A 9,765-nucleotide genomic window follows, 5' to 3' on the forward strand; every position below is an offset into this window, starting at 1 on the left:
TAGTAATTACTTAATTTCTTTATGAGATGTGAAGGAAACAAACTCATTGTTTTTTATCTGAAATTTATTTTATTTCACATTTCCTAATGACCTTGGCAAGTTCTCTTGCCATAGACACCTGCCCACTCCTGTTATCATAAATCCTTAATACCAAGGTAAGTGACCCATATCTGACTGTTCTATGTCCCATCTTTCCTGCCCTAGGATTCTCACAAGGGCTGATACCATACTTCATGAGGCAGAGTGACAGACATTCCAACTTGACCCATGTATTCCTTTTTCAGGACACTATATTTTTTGTGGTAGAAAAGAAAAACAAGTTTAGAAATCATAAAATACTTCCCCCTTTTTGAAAGCCTTGGTGTTGAGGTAACATACAGAAACTCAGCCCAGGCAGATCCCAGAGAACCAACAGGGAGTTGTGAAAAAGATGCAAAAAAAAGATCTCCAGGTGTAGAGCGTGGGAGACTCATGGGAGCCATAGAGAAGTCTACATTACTTTCTTACATTATTATATTGCTTTCTTAAATGCATCTGATCTCTGAAAAGGAAGTCATTTCCTTCCTTTCCTGTGTGTGTGTATATGCATCTATATACACACACACACAGTATATATACAGTATGTTCTGTATATTGTTCCACACTCTAGATATATACATACAAACACAGGAATGACCCTAGAGCTTTATTCTCCAGCGCTTGTTTTCTACCACTCCGTAATACTCCTCAGTGACCTAATTGATTACTGACTGCTGACTTTAACCCTCACATGTTATGCTAATTTAGAAATTTATATTTGTGGCTACATTGTACTTTGAATTCAGAATTTATTTTATTTATTTATTTATTTTGAGACAGAGACTTGCTGTCACCCAGGCTGGAGTGCAGTGGCGTGATCTCAGCTCACCACAACTTCAGTCTCCCAAGTTCAAGCGATTCTCCTGCCTCAGCCTCCCAAGTGGCTGGGATAGCAGGTACATGCCACCACACCTGGCTCATTTTTTTATTTTTAGTAGAGACAGGGTTTCATCAAGTTGGTTAGGCTGATCTCGAACTGTTGACCTCATGATCTGCCCGCAATGGCCTCCCAAAATGCTGGGATTACAGGTGTGAGGCCCCGCACCTAGGCAATGGAATTCAGAATTTATTAATCTCATCCCAATGACATCCAGGAAAGGCTAACTTGATTTTCCACAAAAAAAAAAAAAAAAAAATGTCCATTTTCTCCAGCAAATTGTTTTATCTCAATAATTACCTATCTTGGTGAAGCACCTCACTATCCTTTCAATAGGGGAATGTAAACACCCGCCCTCAGTTCTTCCTTCTTCGTCATTCTGACATGCTTTGTCACTGAGCCTAATCATTCCACCTCAACAACTTCCTTCCTCAGTTCTTTCATATTCCTTCACTGCTACTACCTTTAGTCTAACTCAGTCTCAGATGGACTGTTTTAATAGTCTATACATTGGTCTCCCTGACTTCAGCATTGTGAAGCTCTAAGCCCTCACTCAGCCATTCAACAGATCTACCCAAAATCCAAATAACTGTACTTTCTATTGCCAGCAAAAGAGTAAAATCAAACCCCACAGAATATTTATTGCATAGACAGTAGATTTCCCAGCACATTGCAAAACAACCTGTTTGATTCCTGTTCTGACAGAGTATTTTAAGCATACAAATGAAAATTCAGTTTTGGGGAATTTTATTGTAAAGCTAATGTTCCATTCTTTCACTGTCTTTTTGTAACAAGCTGAATTTCAAGTTCAAATATCTATTTCTTAAATGCATGAAGTGTAAGAATGGGTAGGTTGGTTTGCAAAAAGAAGTGTTTCCACATTGTTTTTGAGGTCAAAACAAATAAGAGAGAACAAGAAAAGCTTGTTAGGAGAACCTGAATTTATTTGAAAGATTTTTTAAAATTCTAAAAATAACAGGTATGGTGTGACCTTTAAGTTGAATTTTGAAATAGTCTCTGTAAAAAGAAAAATCTTTTCCCAAGACAAAGAGAAAGCTTTTCCTCAGATCTTTATTTTTTTTTCTTTTTTAACTTTTAAGCTATAGATCCCCTTTTGTCAGCCACTAGCTGGCCATTTGTGCTTGGTCAAAAAAGATTTCTAGAAGCCAATTTGAGAAGGCTGTACACTATGTGATTTCCACTAGATGACACTCTGGAAATAGCAAATATATGGAGACAGTACAAAGATCGGTGGTTGCCAGTGGATGGGATAAGGAAGGCATGAATAGAGCACAGAGGATTTTTAGGGAAGTAAAATTGTATGGTATACAATTAATGGGATACAACTGTACGGGGTACATTATGGATCACTCGTGATGTACTTTCTACAGGTTTTAGCAAATGTATAAGTTTTTGTTAAAATCTGTAAAAAGTACATCAAGAGTGATCCATAATGTAAACTAGAGATTTGGGGTAATAATGATGTGTCAATGTAGGTTCATCAAATATAACAAATGTTATAAAAATAAAAAAAGAAAGGAAAAGAAAAATCTTAGACAAATTGAATGTAACAGGGTTAAATTGAGCAAAGAACAGTTCAAAAGTTGCACTTTCCATTGCCCAAAAAAGAGGTCTTTAAGATCTCCCTGAACCCAAATAGGCTCAGAGACACTCCGGTACTGCTGCATGGTCAAAGACGGATGAACCAGAAAAAGGAAGTGGCATTTGGAAAATGAAATGAGACACGGAAACAGCCAGATTGGTTCCAGCTTTGCATTTGCTTATTTGAACATGGTTTGAACAATTGGCTGCCTTTTATTGTGCAATTGCCCAATGGGTTCTCCTTACCCATTGCACAGAAAAAAATCAATTCAGAGACAGTGGTATTACAGTAAAGAAAGCTTAATAGTCACAGGGCTAGCCAAACCGAAGGAGGGTAGTAATTACTCAAATCAGCCTCCCCAAAAATTCAGAGGCTAAGGTTATTATGAATAATTTGGTGGGCATGGGAATAGGGAATGAATGCTGTTGATTGACTGGGGTTGAAATCATAAGGGTGAGGAAAATGGTCCTCACGCCCTGTGTCAGTTTCTGTGTGGGGGTTCCAGAATTGGTTGAGTCATGAGTAACAGGTTTAAGTGGAGTCAGCTGGTCTGAACACATCTCAAAAGACCAGTCTTAGGTTCTACAATAGTGATGTTATCTACAGGAGCAACTGGGGAAGTCACAAATCTTGTGACCTTTGGCCACGTTACTACAGAGCAGCAGGGAATCATAAAAACGCAGGCTGGAGAACAATGGCTGGTTCTTGTGTAACTACACCTATATTTTAGCAAATTTCAAGCTCCTTCCATAATCTCACTCTTGTGGGTTTTCAATAGTCTTACAAAGATGGTTTTGGTTCTCAAGCAAGGAGAGGGTTAGTTTTGGTAAAGGACTAGTATTGTCTTTGTTTTAAAGTTAACAAAGTCAATTCGCTTGTGAGGTTAGAAGCAAGGTAAAGTCAGTTAGGTTAGATTTCTCTTGTTTTTAAAATTTTTGCAAAGGCAATAAATTTCAATTGGCTGAAATTCTGTGACTGATACAAGAGTAAGTTACAGTCTGTTTACATATCCAGTTAGGTGACAGTTCACTGTGTATGGAGAATTTAAAATATGTAAGAAGACAGCTTTTGGTTAAACTTAACACTTAAGAGAAATACAAGTCATAGAAGAAACGCAAGTTGTATTGAATGGTGTCATTTTTGAACCATTTGAGTTTATTTAAACTCTTGTTTAAAAAAAGCTTTTGAAATGCTTATTAAACTAAAATCTGGACAAATAAATCCTCCATACTCCCATACTTGAGTCTTGCTTGTGAACCACAGCCTAACTTGGTAAGCAAACTGAAAACCTATCTTAGTACTATGCTTTTGCAACAATAGCTAAAACTCAGCCAAGCTCAGCAGCCATACTTCAACCACTCACAGGTGGCCAACTGTTCAAATCATTTTCAAATAAGAAATGTTGAGCTGTAACCGAGCCAGCTATTTCTTGTACCTTACTTCCGTTTCTACATATTACTGTTCTTCTGTACAGAAATTTTCTCCTATCATGCATTGCTGGAGTCTTTCCAAATTGGCTCTGATTCTGAGGGCTGCCCAATCCATGAATCATTTTCATTTGTTCAGTTAAATTCTGTGAAATTTAATTTGCCTAAAGCTTCTCCTTTAACAGATAAAATGAGTTTCAAGCTAATTCCTGTGCTAGATATTATCCTTCCTTTGAATCTTTTCCTTCCCAAACCAAAACATCTGTCTGCTTTGCTGTCAGTTCTCCTTTAAAATTTTTCCCTGGATTTTTTTCTCTGCTCCTTCAAGGCACTTTCCCTGGAAATAAGTTCCATTAGCATGCTCACCTCACTTCTCTTACTTGCATTCTTCATTTCAATTCACCTATTCCTTTTAATATCCTTCATCAAGATGTGAGAGTCAGAAAACTTGGTGTACATTTAGAGTTACTTCTAATTCTTCTTTTTTTTTTGAAACAGAGTCTCACTCTTGTCGTTCAGGCTGAGATGCAAAGAAGCAATCTTGGCTCAATCTAACCTCAGCCTCCTGGGTTCAAGTGATTTTCCTACCTCAGCCTTCTAAGTAGCTACCCCAGCCTTCTAAGTAGCTAGGATTACAGGCATCCGCCACCACGCCTGACTAATTTTTGTATGTTTAGTAGAGACAAAGTTTCACCATGTTGGCCAGGCTGGTCTCGAACTCCTGACCTCAGGTGATCCACCTGCCTCAGCCTCTCAAAGTGCTGGGAATTACAGGTGTGAGCCACCACATCTGGCCTAGAATTACTTATTCTTAATCCCCACCCCTACACATTGTCACCAAATTATGTGGAGAGAATACCAATTTCGCAAATCTATTTCCTTCCATCTGTACTCTATAACACCTAGTTAAGCACATTTTCCTCCATATTAAAGCAGTAGCCAGGCATTTCATCTCCTCTCCCCGGGTTTAGGCATTTTTGTTACCTCCAGGCCCCTTCAACCTACTCGGTGAAATTGGATATCTCTCTCGCACAGAAAAACAAAAAGTTAACTTAAAATAGATGATAGTCGTAAATGTCAGAGCTGAGCTATAAAACTCTTAGAAAAAAACATAGGAGTAAATCTTTATGACTTGAATTAAGCAGAGTCTTCCCAGATATGACTTCAAAAGCATGGAGACAAAAAAAAAAAATGGATTTGATCAAAATTAAAAATGTATGCTTCAAATGATACAATCATTTGAAGAGAGTGCAAAGACAACCTACAGAATAAAATAAAATATTAACACACTATACAACCCAATCCCAGCTACTCAGAAGGCTGAGTCAGGAGAATTGCTGGAACCCAGGAGACAGAAGTTGTAGTGAGCCGAGATTGGGCCATTGCATTGCACTCCAGCTTGGGCAACAGAGCAAAAACTCCATCTCAAAAATAAATAAATAAATAATCCTCTCACACACAGAGACCAAAAATAAAAATTATTCAGTGATGCTTTTTGCCTGTGCGTTAAGTTTCAACTTCAGTAGTATGACACACGTAACTGTGGTAAACTGTTCTGTCTTGTTCTCCAGCTTTATCTCTCGCCACACATTTTTATCATACCCATCTCAGACAATCGAAGTTTTTCTTTTCCTCGAAAATCCAAGCTGAAATGTTATAATAAATACAGTGGAGCATATTTATTTGTATTTTAAACTGGTCAGCCTAATTGTCACTATAGATGGAATCTTAGAGAAAAAACTATGAAAGATTTTACAGTGTAAAACGTGGGTACTCATCTAGTGTACTCGTCTGATTTTTCTTAGTTTCTTATTGTCTTTGAGCTTAATGTAACGTATTATGTAAATTATATTGAGCTAAAAATCATGCAAGTGATTTTGCCCATGGAAATGTGAATTAATTGTCTCAAATAAACATGTATTTGATTATTCTATTGTGGATGTTGACTTGTTTTCATCTCTATGTAAATTCATTGCAAGGTTTTCTAATCGCCTATATTTATGTGTTTTTAAATTCTCCTTTGGATTGGTTACACCACCCTGCGGATTCTCTCCTTAATTAACTAAAGAAATCTTTGGCATGTGTTTATTTTATATGTCTATAAACCTCATTGTTTTATTTATTTATTTTTAAACCATTTCTTAACAGAAATTAAGCAAAAAAAAAAAAAAAAAAAAAAGACAAATTATTGGACTATAGGAATGATCTACTTGCATCTGCACCAGATAGTGACAGTAAAGATGGAGAGAAGTAAATCAAATGAATAAAAGTTCTTCAAAAGGATAAATTAAAAGCACAAAAATTGAATGTTGGGATGAGAAAGAGGGAAGAATTTAGGAGTTTATTGTTTCTGGGGGAACTAAAAAGGCGAGTTGTACCATTCATCAAGATAAGTAATAAAGGTGAATAAACAAATTGATGGGCAAATAAACATTAATATTATATACTGTTACTGAGAAATGAGTGGGCTTTCCTCTTGACATACATACAAGCCAATATCATGGCACCTTTTGAGAAAAGCAAAGCTTAATTGCAAGTAGACTCACAAGGAGACTCATGAATAATGAGGTATGATCTGATTGGGTCTTGCAATGAGGTGATACTGGAAGGCATGATCTGATTGGATCCTGACATGGAGTGATACAAGGGCTCAATCTGATTAGATCCTGAATTCCACCATGCAATGTCCCTTTTTTTTTTTTTGAGACAGAGTTTCACTCTTGTTACCCAGGCTGGAGTGCAATGGTGCAATCTCAGCTCACCACAACCTCCACCTCCTGGGTTCAGGCAATTCTCCTGCCTTCAGCCTCCTGAGTAGCTGGAATTACAGGCATGCGCCACCATGCCCAGCTAATTTTTTGTATTTTTAGTAGAGACAGGGTTTCACCATATTGACCAGGATGATCTCGATCTCTTGACCTCATGATTCACCCGCCTCAGCCTCCCAAAGTGCTGGGATTACAGGCAGGAGCCACCGCGCCTGGCCCGATGTCCCTTCTTTATTCAGTCCCTACCTTTTAGTCTGAGCACTTGGGTGACACCTGTGGTTGCACGCCCGATTTATTGGTGCATGTTCAGGTTATAGCTCAGGAGGCTATGGCAATTGAAAAACAGCTCACAACTTTGACACATAAAAGTTGAACCAGGCTAGTCTGCTGAGGTTACAACCTCTTGTTTTTGTTTTATGTGTGAGTTACTCACATGGACTCTGGAGCCCAAAAGAGGTCAGATCTATAGTTAATGTTAGGGCTTTATCAGCTAGGAAAGTGGAGGGGATTATCTAGAAAGGGAATTTCAAGAAAATGAGATAATAAGAAACAACCAAAAAGCTATATTTAAGTGACTCGTTTGATTTTCTTCAAATTGACTAGAATGTAAATACACGCACAGAAAAATTCATGTTTTATTCATTGGTATTACTCTAGAGCCCTGCCAAATGCTTGCTACTTCATTATAGTTAATAATGCTACCTATTACTAACTGATGATCTATTGTGTCTCAGGGACTGTCCTAAGTGCTCTACATATACTTACATATTTAGTCTTCACAATAACTCTACGCAGTATTTTACAGATAAGGAAACCGAGGACCAAAAGAGGTTAAGTAACTTCCACAAATCATACAGATGGTAAGTAAATGAGCTAGGATTTGAATCTTGGCAAAACTGGTTCCAGAGTCTATCATCTTAAATACTGTGCAACAACAACATATATAATTTAATATGTGTCTGCTGAAAAGAAAGAACAAAATAAATTTTAAAAAAGAAGGAAGGTAGGAAGAAAATAGAAAATATCCAAGGAAAGATGGGGCCAGGCGCAGTGGCTCACAACTGTAATCCCAGTGCTTTGTGAAACTGAGGTGGGCAGATCACTTGAGTCCAGGAATCTGGGACCAGCCTGGGCAGCACTGTGAAATCTCATCATTACAAAATAAACAGAAATTAGCGTGGCATGGTGGCGTGTGCCTTTAGTCTCAGCTACTTGAGAGGCTGAAGTGGAAGGATTGCTTGTGCCTGGGAGTTTGTGGCTAAAGTGAGCTGAGATCATGCCACTACATGCCAGCCAGGTCAATAGAGTGAGACCATCTCAGAAAAGAAAGAAGGAAGGAAGAAAGGAAAGAAGAAAAAAAGAGAGAGAAAGAAAAGAAGGAAAGAAAGAAAGAGAAAGAAAGAAAAGAAAAAGAAGGAAAGAAAGAAAGGGAGGAAGAGAGAGGAAAGAAGGAAGGAAGGAGGGAAAGAGGGAAGGAAGGAAAAATGAGAGGAAAGTAGAGAAAACAAGAAGGAAAGAAGAATGGAAAAAAGAGAGAGGGAGGAAGGAGAAAAAGACATACATTAATTGGGTCCATGTTTGATGATCAGAATCATCTGAAAACAAAGTTGGTAGCTTGTTTCTACTACATCCCTAAGCCTCTGGAACAAGAAATCTTTCTCACCGAAATTTGTTTTTCTTTGGTTTTACTGAAGTTCCTCCTCTAATCAGAGGTTAACAATTTGTCCTTCAGAAAATCCAGTTAAGCCTATCCTGAGTTCTCAAGCATAAACTACCCTGAGTCTTAATCTCAGCCTTGCAGTATCTACTTTTTTCTTTTCCTTTGTTCCCATCAGCTCCCAAATGGTAGTAATGAATTCGGGAGGGTTTCCATGAGAGGAGGGGAAACACTTCTGACCACAGGAATTATCTAATACTGCTTTCCAACAAATTGTACTGATAAAATATACAAGACTTTTTTCCAGGAAGTCTACCTCCTGTGAACATATTAGAGATTCCCTGAAAGAAAATATATTAGAGTGTATTAGAGATTTACTCACAGAAAATCTACATCCTGAGTTTATATGTATATCTTTTTATCCCTATTTGGCTGTGAGAATGTTCTGTGACCCTTGTCATGGTCCTGTCTGCTTTCCTGAAACCTCTTTCCTATCAAATGTTAATGTCCACTTACTGCTATTAGGAAATTTTGACACCTCAACCTGTGCACTAAACAATATTTCTGGTATATACTGAGTATTTAATATATTGTTATAGTAACAGGCTGGATCCCTTGATACCACCCCAAGTCTAGAACTGCAGCAGTGGGTTCTGAGCCTAGAACTGCAAGTACGCTGAGTACTCAGGGACTTGGGGCTGTTAGCAAATCTGTGCCTTCATTACCTTCAAACCTGTCCTACTTGATGCATCACATCACCCCACCAACCTCTGAATCCCACATGCTTGGTTTCCTTTTAACACGAATAGTATTCCACTGTATTGGGAACACTTTTTCAATCCATTCAATACCTTATTTTATTTTATTTTATTATTGTATTTTAGGTTTGGGGATACATGTGAAGAACATGCAAGATTGTTGCATAGGTACACACATGGCAGTGTGATTTGCTGCCTTTCTCCCCATCACCTATATCTGGCATTTCTCCCCATGCTATCTCTCCCCAACTCCCCACCCCCTGCTGTCCCTCCCCATTTCCCCCCAACAGACCCCAGTGTGAGATGCTCCCCTCCCTGTGTTCATGTGTTCTCATTGTTCAACACCACCTATGAGTGAGAACATGTGGTGTTTGATTTTCTGGTCTTGTGTCAGTTTGCTGAGAATGATGGTTTCCAGCTTCGTCCATGTCCCTACAAAGGACACAAACTCATCATTTTTGATGGCTGCATAATATTCCATGGTGTATATGTGCCACATTTTCCCTTTGCAGTCTATCATCAATGGGCATTTGGGTTGGTTCCAGGTCTTTGCTATTGTAAACTGTGCTGCAATGAACATTCATGTGCATGTGTCCT

The sequence above is a fragment of the Callithrix jacchus genome, chromosome 10 (genome assembly GCF_049354715.1).
Source record: "Callithrix jacchus isolate 240 chromosome 10, calJac240_pri, whole genome shotgun sequence".
NCBI lineage: Eukaryota > Metazoa > Chordata > Mammalia > Primates > Cebidae > Callithrix > Callithrix jacchus.